This window comes from Tachyglossus aculeatus, unplaced genomic scaffold (assembly GCF_015852505.1).
Source record: "Tachyglossus aculeatus isolate mTacAcu1 unplaced genomic scaffold, mTacAcu1.pri SUPER_6_unloc_5, whole genome shotgun sequence".
Lineage (NCBI taxonomy): Eukaryota > Metazoa > Chordata > Mammalia > Monotremata > Tachyglossidae > Tachyglossus > Tachyglossus aculeatus.
The window spans coordinates 2,315,395-2,324,769 of record NW_024044840.1 but is presented as its reverse complement, the minus strand read 5'-3'; the positions used below and the strand labels follow the sequence as shown (position 1 = coordinate 2,324,769).

The 9,375-nt window shown below is 42.2% G+C and overlaps 1 pseudogene; it reads left to right on the top strand.

Moving 5' to 3' along the window:
- Nucleotides 1–1,679: 1,679 nt before the first annotated feature.
- LOC119922112 lies at nt 1,680–4,949 on the top strand (annotated as a pseudogene).
- Nucleotides 4,950–9,375: the final 4,426 nt, after the last annotated feature.

The window sequence follows — 9,375 nt, the reverse complement described above, 5'->3', positions numbered from 1 at the left end:
TTTATTTTAGTGCATGTCTCTCCTTAGATTGTCTGCCCCCCTGAGGATAGATACTGTATTAACTGGAATACGTAGTATAATGCTTGCGATATACAAATTCCTTAACAATGCTATTATTATTATGAAATCCATGGATATTTAAAAGTAAATTCCAGTTCTAGTTCTCTGTTCTTACTAAGAAAGATCTATTTTATCTCTATAACGTCGGGTGAATAATTTTTTAAAAAATTTGAAATATTTGTTTTCTAGTAAGGTGAATGTGTGCCCTGGACTGGTTAGAACAGAGCTAGAACTTCCATCCTTTCAGACATCTTAAGTGGGGAAATGGTCATTGCCTCAGATTTCTTTCTAAACAAAGGTTTCTGGGAAATTTGCTCAAAAACACATTTCAAATTTGCTCAGAACAATACTTGTTGCCAATCTTGTTTTAGGCCAAGTCATATTTTGTTACTTATAAGTAGCCTTAAATAAGCTTTAGAAATAAACTTATTGCAGTGGATCAGTGGCCCCATCCACTTCCCAAGCACCAGTTGATTGGGTGGACCGGGAGGAGCTGCGAGGGCTCCCCTCCTGGCCGACCTTGCGAGCTTCAGGAGAAAACCTGAACTCAGAAAATCCCCAAGCAGGTGATTTGGAGGGCTGGAGTAGCTGAGCGGTCATTTTCAGCTGATCGAGAAGCAGCGTGGCTGAGTGGAAAGAGCACAAGCTTTGGAGTCAGAGGTCATGGGTTCAAATCCAGTCTCACAAGAGTCCTGATCATTATCACCTTACATTTACCAGTTTAGTACAGTTTACTACCAGTGTAGTAAAACTCATTTCAGTTTTTTTTAGTCCTCTACTAGTGTGATCAAATTTTGCCCACTGGATTTTTTGGCTTTACTAGGACACTTTAAAATCTTCTTTTAAGCTTTTGAACAAATTTATTTTAAGTGGTTGAGTCCCCCATATTTTGTTAGAAAGATGTATTAAGTTTCAAACTTGGGGTATTCTGAGACAAAGCTATCAAAACTTAGACTCCTTGCCACAGAATTTCATTTGCTTTTCAACTCTCCTTCAAATGTGGGAGTCAAGTTTAAATTTGACATTTATTTCTTTTAATACATTTAGTCCCTGAAAAATTAACTGCTTTCTTCTTTAGCTTTCTGACCAGTTTATAGACTCCTTTTTTCGTTTTTCAGGATTATAAAGGAAATCATGGACTCTCAGGAGTTTCTGTTAGCCCATATACCCCTGGAGAATTACCCCACCTGATTTTTAGATTTACCGATGTACATTTTGGTGTCATGCTTCCAGTTTCAAGAACAGCCATATGGAGGGTAAGGGTAGATAATCTGAACTTCAATCCTGAAGAATGAAGTATTATACTTCTCCAAACTGTTGGATAAGAATAGTTTAAATCTAGCATAACTGCTTGAAAGAAGAACAGTGAGGATCAAATGAATAAAGACCAAGAGATGGGTGAAAGGAAAACAAAACCAAGGACTTTTTAATGTGAATATCTTTAAAGGACTTCCTCTATGGTATACATACTTGTGTACATATATGTATACACACACACACACACACACACACACATATATTACACAAGCAATTTATCTGTCACTGTCTATGAATGTTAATGATACATCTTTCTATTGTATGGGCTCGATAAGGGCTTTTCTAATTGACTAATTCATTAAATGGCTGTAGGATATCACACTACAGTTTGTAGGTTGACAGGCAGCTACTAGAGATCTTTGAGGAGGGGAGTAACATGCCCAGAGCGTTTCTGCACAAATATCATCATCATCATCATCAATCATATTTATTGAGCGCTTACTGTGTGCAGAGCACTGTACTAAGCGCTTGGGAAGTACAAGTTGGCAGCATATAGAGACAGTCCCTACCCAACAGTGGGCTCACAGTCTAAAAAGGGGAGACAGAGAACAAAACCAAACATACTAACAAAATAAAATAAATAGAATGGATATGTACAAGTAAAATAAATAAATAAATAAATAGAGTAATAAATATGTACAAACATATATACATATATACAGGTGCTGTGGGGAAGGGAAGGAGGTAAGATGGGGGGATGGAGAGGGGGACGAGGGGGAGAGGAAGGAAGGGGCTCAGTCGGGGAATGCCTCCTGGAGGAGGTGAGCTCTCAGCAGGGCCTTGAAGGGAGGAAGAGAGCTAGCTTGGCGGATGGGCAGAGGGAGGGCATTCCAGGCCAGGGGGATGACGTGGGCCGGGGGTCGATGGCGGGACAGGCGAGAACGAGGTTCGGTGAGGAGATTAGCGGCAGAGGAGCGGAGGGTGTGGGGTGGGCTGTAAAAGGAGAGAAGGGAGGTGAGGTAGGAGGGGGCGAGGTGATGGAGAGCCTTGAAGCCCAGGGTGAGGAGTTTCTGCCTGATGCGCAGATTGATTGGTAGCCACTGGAGATTTTTGAGGAGGGGAATAACATGCCCAGAACCTTCCTGGACAAAGATAATCCGGGCAGCAGCATGAAGTATGGATTGAAGTGGGGAGAGACACGAGGATGGGAGATCAGCGAGAAGGCTGATTCAGTAGTCCAGACGGGATAGGATGAGAGCTTGAATGAGCAGGTAGCGGTATGGATGGAGAGGAAAGGGCGGATCTTGGCAATGTTGTGGAGCTGAGACCGGCAGGTTTTGGTGACGGCTTGGATGTGAGGGGTGAACGAGAGAGCAGAGTCGAGGATGACACCAAGGTTGCAGGCTTGTGAGACGGGAAGGATGGTACTGCCGTCAACAGAGATGGGAAAGTCAGGGAGAGGGCAGGGTTTGGGAGGAAAGACAAGGAGTTCAGTCTTGGACATGTTGAGTTTTAGGTGGCGGGCAGACATCCAGATGGAGATGTCCTGAAGGCAGGAGGAAATATGATCTGGGCAGCAGCGTGAAGTATAGACTGAAGTGGGGAGAGACAGGAGGATGGGAGATCAGAGTGGAGGCTGGTGCAGTAATCCAGTCGGGATAAAATGAGAGATTGAACCAGCAAGGTAGCGGTTTGGATGGAGAGGTAAGGGCAGATCTTAGCGGAGGTGAGACCGGCAGGTTTTGGTGACAGATTGGATGTGAGGGGTGAACGACACAGCTTGTTCGAGGACGACACCAAGTTTGTGAGCTTGTGAGATGAGAAGGATGGTAGTGCCATCTACAGTGATGGAAAAGTCAGGGAAAGGACAGGATTTGGGAGGGAAGATAAGGAGTTCAGTTTGGACATATTGAGTTTTAGATGGCGGTCATGCATCCAGATGGTAATGTCCTGAAGGCAGCAGGAGACATGAGCCTGAAGGGAGGGAGAAAGAGCAGAGGCAGAGATGTAGATTTGGGTGTCATCAGTGTAGAGATGATAGTTGAAGCCATGGGAGTGAATGAGTTCACCAAGGGAGTGAGTGTAGATAGAGAACAGAAGGGGACCAAGAACTGACCTTTGAGGAACCCCTACAGTACGGGGATGGGAGGTAGAGGAGGAGCACACATTGGAGATTGAGAATGAATGGCCGGAGAGATAAGAGGAGAACAAGGAGAGGACAGAGTCTGTGAAGCCAAGGTTGGATAGCATGTTGAGGAGAAGGGGGTGGTCAATAGTGTCGAAGGCAGCTGAGAGGTCGAGGAGGATTAGGATAGGGTAGGAGCCGTTGGAATTGGCAATGACTATTGGTGACCTTTGAGAGGGCAGCTTAGGTGGAGTGTAGGGGATGGAAGCCAGATTGCAGGGGGTCTCCTCCTCCGCATCCCCCCACTGCCCTACCTCCTTCCCCTCCCCACAGCACCTGTATATATGTTTGTACAGATTTATTACTCTATTTATTTTACTTGTACATATTTACTATTCTATTTATTTTGTTAATGATGTGCATTTAGCTTTAATTCCATTTGTTCTGACGACTTGACACCTGTCCACATATTTTGTTTTGTTGTCTGTCTCCCCCTTCTAGACTGTGAGCCCGTTGTTAGGTAGGGACCATCTCTATATGCTACCAACTTGCACTTGCCATGTGCTCAGTATAGTGCTCTGCACACAGTAAGCGTTCAATAAATATGATTGAATGAATGAATGAATATAGTTACTGAATTCATTCTTATGGGATTGACAGATCGTCCAGAGCATCAAGTCCTTCTTTTTATGCTTTTTCTAGCAATCTATTTTGTTACATTGGTAGGGACTATTGGAATGATTATTTTAATCTAGGTTGATTCTCGACTTCAAACCACTATGTACTTTTCCCTCAGTAACTTGTCCTTCTTAGATTTATGTTATGCCACAGTGTTTGCTTCAAAAATGTTGGCAAACTACTTGTCAGAGACTAAAACCATTTCGTTTACTGGATGCGTTGCTCAGTGTTTCCTCTTCATCATCGAGATACCCTCTGAAGGCATCCTGCTGGTTGTCATGGCAATCTGCAACCTACTGCTTTACAACATCTTCGTGATCAAGAAGCTCTGTGTCAATCTTGTGTTTGGGTCTTATCTCAGAGGAATTATAAACTCATTGCCACAAACAGGGAGCTTGCTGAGATTGCCTTTCTGTGGCCCCAGTGTGTGAACCATTACTTTTGTGATGTTCCCCCGCTGCTGAAGCTCCCATGTGCTGATATCCATATTAATGAGATCCTCCTTTTCACCCTCTCTGGGATTCTAGCTATCATCACCTTCCTGTTCGTCTTCATCTCCTACATCTTCATCGTGGCTACCATACTGAAGGTCGCCTCTACTGAGGGGAGACAGAAAGCCTTTTCCACTTGTGCCTCCCATCTGACAGTTGTGACCTTGTTTTACAGCTCAGATAGCTTTAGATACGTCCAGGAAGCATCTCAGCATTCTCCGGATGAGGAGAAAGTAGTGGCCGTCTTTTACACCTTGGTAATTCCCATGTTGAATCCGCTGATACACAGCTTGAGGAACAAAGATGTGAATGAGGCCTTGAAGAAAGCCATGACTTAAAAAAACTATTTCCATGGGTGATTTTGACAAGTGAGAGGGGCAAAAAAACTTCTTATGATAGGACTACAAATGAAGCATGGGACAATGGTTTGATGCTTGGCAAAGTGCTTTCTTTGAAATCCTTATAGGTTTGTGAAGTAGTAACGCTCTCACTCAGGATTTAAATGGGGCAAATGGGCAGCAAAAAGAATATTTATATATGTAGGTGTATATATATATGTAGGTATATATATATATATGTAGATATATATATATATATACATTTTATATATTCAATATTCAATATATATTAGATATTCAATATATTGCTGTGCCAATAACTAATTTGTGACTAATGACTAATATAAAACATGAGACGTAAGTCCTTTATCATGGGACACTATATATAATAATAATGAATAATTGTAGTAATTAATAATTACGGTATTCATTAAACACTTGTTATCTGCCAATTACTGTTCTAAGTGCTGGGATAGATACAGTGTTATCAGGTTGTCCCATGTGGGGCTCACACTTTTAATCCCCATTTTACAGATTAGATAACTGAGGCATAGAGAAGTTAAGTGACTTTCCCAAGGTCGTACAGCAGACATGTGGCAGAGTACCTACATCCTCTGACTCCCAAGCGCATGCTCTTTCCACTAAGCCACATCCAGTCTAGACTGTTAGATCTTTGGGAGCAGAGAATGTGTCTGATGCTATATTGTACTCTCCCAAGTGCTTAGTACAGTGCTTTGCACACAGTAAGTGTTCAATAAATATGATTTATAATAATAATAATGTTCCAAATATTTTTATGGCTTGACAATAAATGAATAAATAAAGATTTGGGGGATTAAAGATTTATTTTATCTATTGCATTATTAACATATGTGTTAGATTCATTCATTCAATCATATTTGTAGAGCACTTACTGTGTGCAGAGCACTGTACCAAGCGCTTGGAAAGTACAATTAGGCAACAGATAAAGATAATCCCTACCCAACAATGGGCTCACGGTCTAGAAGGGGGAAGACAGACAACAAAACAAAACAAGTAGAGTGGCATCAGTAACATCAAAATAGATGAACAGAATTATAGATCTATACACATCATTATTAAAATAAATAGAATAATAAGTATGTGCATACATACACAAGTCTGTGGGGCAGGGAGGGGGGGTAGAGCAGAGGGAGGGAGTAGGGGCAGTGGGGAGGGGCGAAGGAGCAGAGGAAGAGGGGGTACTATCTGGGATGGCTTACTGATATCCATTAGGGCCTTGAAGGGACGAAGTGGGATACTTTGGCGGATGTGAGGAGGGAGGGCATTCCAAGCCAGAGGTAGGACGTGGGACTGGGGTCGACGGCGGGACAGGCGAGAACGAGGCACAGTTAGGGAGGAGGTGAGTGGCAGAGGAGCGGAGTGACCTTCTGACTCCCAACCAGGTCTGTGCTCAATCCACTATTCATTCATTCAATCGTATATATTGAGCACTTATACTGTGTTCAGAGCACTGTGCTAAGCGCTTGGAAAGTACATGTCGGCAACACATAGAGACAGTCCCCACCCAACAACAGGCTCACAGTCTAGAAGTGGGGAGACAGACAACATTATTTACTGAGAGCTAAGAAAGAAACAATTGCCTTTTCAAAAAAACTGCTTTCCCCATGTGAAGAGATTGTGTCTTTAGCTATTTGTGTTTTTCTACCCTCATTAGAGTGTAAGCTGCCAGAATATAGCGCTTAGTACAGCTAAAGCTGTGCACAAATAGCGTTACAGACATGAGGAAGAAGACAGGGAGAAGAAACTTGAAAGACAGATATTTTGGAAAGCATTTGGTTAAATAGAGTATCTAAATTAAGAGGAACAGAAGTGCTATGGTTGGTTCTGGATGTATAAGTGCTGTGAAATAGTGAAAAAGTGCTGAGGGATGGTAGTTAGGAGAACGTGAAATAACTGAGAAAGCATTGAGTATCTCTTTTGGAGGGACTGGCTCCCCTAAAATCTCCCTTCCAATTCAACCTCATTCCCTCACAAAATTCCTCTTACATACAATAACCTTTCTCTGGGCCTCAGTTCCCTCATATGTAAAATATGGATTCACTACCTGTTTTCCTTCCTACTTAGCCTTCCTGCTAGCTCACTGTGGGCAGGGACCCACTCTACCTACTCTATTTTATTGTACATTGAGTACAGTGCTCTGTACAAGCTCAATGTTCAATATATACCACTGATTGATTAGACTGTAAGCCCCATGTGTGACCTGACTATCATATGTCTACCCCAGCATTTAGTACAATGCTTGATGCATAATAAGAACTTAAACAAATGCCACAGTTACTATAAATGCAGTTTTCAGTCAGGGTCGAATTTGCACCCAAGGATATTTTACAAACACAAAAGATCTGGAACATTGTTTCTGTTCATCCTCAGGCTAGCTCTGGGTGATCCTAAGTTGAAGCCTCATTTTCTTCATAAACATCCTTTTTTCCCTCTCAAATCTGATCACCTGATTTTGTTCTTTGGGATGAATAAGTACTTTCCTGCTGCTAAACCCTTCACTGAATACATTGGTTTAATGGAGGCAAAGTCATCTTCTGTATATGCCCCCTAAATGGTGAGCCTGGTTTAAATGGAGAATCATTCCCCAGAAACTTGTGGTTTCTTAGATCACTTGCTCCCAGCTCCCAGGGACACACAGAGAAATAGATGTAGGGAATAAAAGAGGGTGGAACTGTTGTTTGGGGTTACCCGGTGCTCAGGGGTGGTGGGGTGGTTAGTGCTTGTGCAGATGGACATTTGGTTGATATAAACAACCATCGTATGGTGGGAAATACATCTCTGTCTCCCCCTGCCCACTATCTACCTCCCTTCATATAGTCCATTACGGAATGGGATTCCCTGCTTCCTTGGATTTAATTCTGCACAGTTTCCCCCTCTTTGAGGTAGGAACTAGCGGTAGACTGTTATCTCCTTGTGGCAGGATTATGCCTACCAACTACATTGTACTCTATTTTGCCAAGTGCTTATTACAGTGCTCGTCCCACAGTAAGCACTTGATAAATATCATTGATTGATTAATTTGGGGAATAAGACTGTGTTCAGTGTGTATTTATAGCACTTATTTTGTTGTAAATTTAGTTTCAGTCATTTTTACAAGTTATCTCTTTGGATTGACAATTTGTTACCCCATAATTTTCAACATTTAGAAATTTTCTACTCTCACCAATCTCATATTCATCTCAGAAAAGCACGAAAGATCACATTCATGCTTCTTATTTATTTTGTAACTACATTTACCTCATCTTAGAAAACTGCAAGATCAAGGAAAAAGTCTGATGCAAAATGATCTTAGGAAAGGCTAAGAGAAGTGATATAGCTGAGTGGTCCTCAGGGCTCTTTTTCTGCCTTGTGTACTGCCTCATGAGAAGCAGTATGGCCTCGTGGATAGAGCAAATGACCTGGGTTCTAATCCCGCCTCCATCACTTGTCAGATGTGTGATCTTAGCAAGTCATTAAACTTCTCTGTGCTTCAGTTACATCATCTGTAAAATGGAGATTTAGACTGTGAGCCCCGCATGGAACAAGGACTGTGTCCAACCTGATTAGCTTGTCTCTATCCCAGTGCTTAGTACAGTTCATAGCACATAGTAAATGCTTAACAAATACCTCAGGGAAATAAATACTTCCATTGTTGAGGTAAATTTACTGGTGTTAGTGATAAATGCACAGTAGCTTCTCAGTACACAATTAAGGACAAAGGAGAAGGCATAGAAGAGCAAACACTTAGCCTAGGAGAAGGTAAAGAGGAAGGAGGAATTGTGGTACTTGTTAAGCACTTACTATGTGCCAGGCACTGTATTAAGATCTGGGATGGATATAAGCAAATGGGATTGGACATAGTCCCTGTCCACATAAGGCCCACAGTCTCACTATAATAATTATTGTATTTGTTAAGCACTTACTATGTGCCAAGGACTGTTCTAAGTGCTGGGGTAGGTACAAGATAATTAGGTTGTCCTGTGTGGCGCTCACAGTCTTAATCCCCATTTTACAGATGAGATAACTGAGACACAGAGACGTTAAGTGGCTTGTCCAAGGTCACCCAGAAGACAAGTAGTGGAGATGGGATTAGAACCCAAATCCTCTGACTTCTAAGCCCGTGCTCTTTCCACTATGCCACGCTGCTTCTCTACTTTGATCAATTAATCAATCAATCAATCGATGAAATTTATTGCCTATTTTGTGTAGACTATCCTACTAAGCTCTTGGGAGAGAGCTGTACAGTTGGTAGACATGATCCCTGCCCTCAAGGAGCTTGGAGTTTAAGAGGTGCTCTGAACCCTGCCTCCTACAAACAGGTAACAATGCTCTTTTCTCCTTTACTACCTCTTCCAACTCCAGGTAATCAATCAAGGTCCAACCTCTTGGTCCGGGATTATTGAGG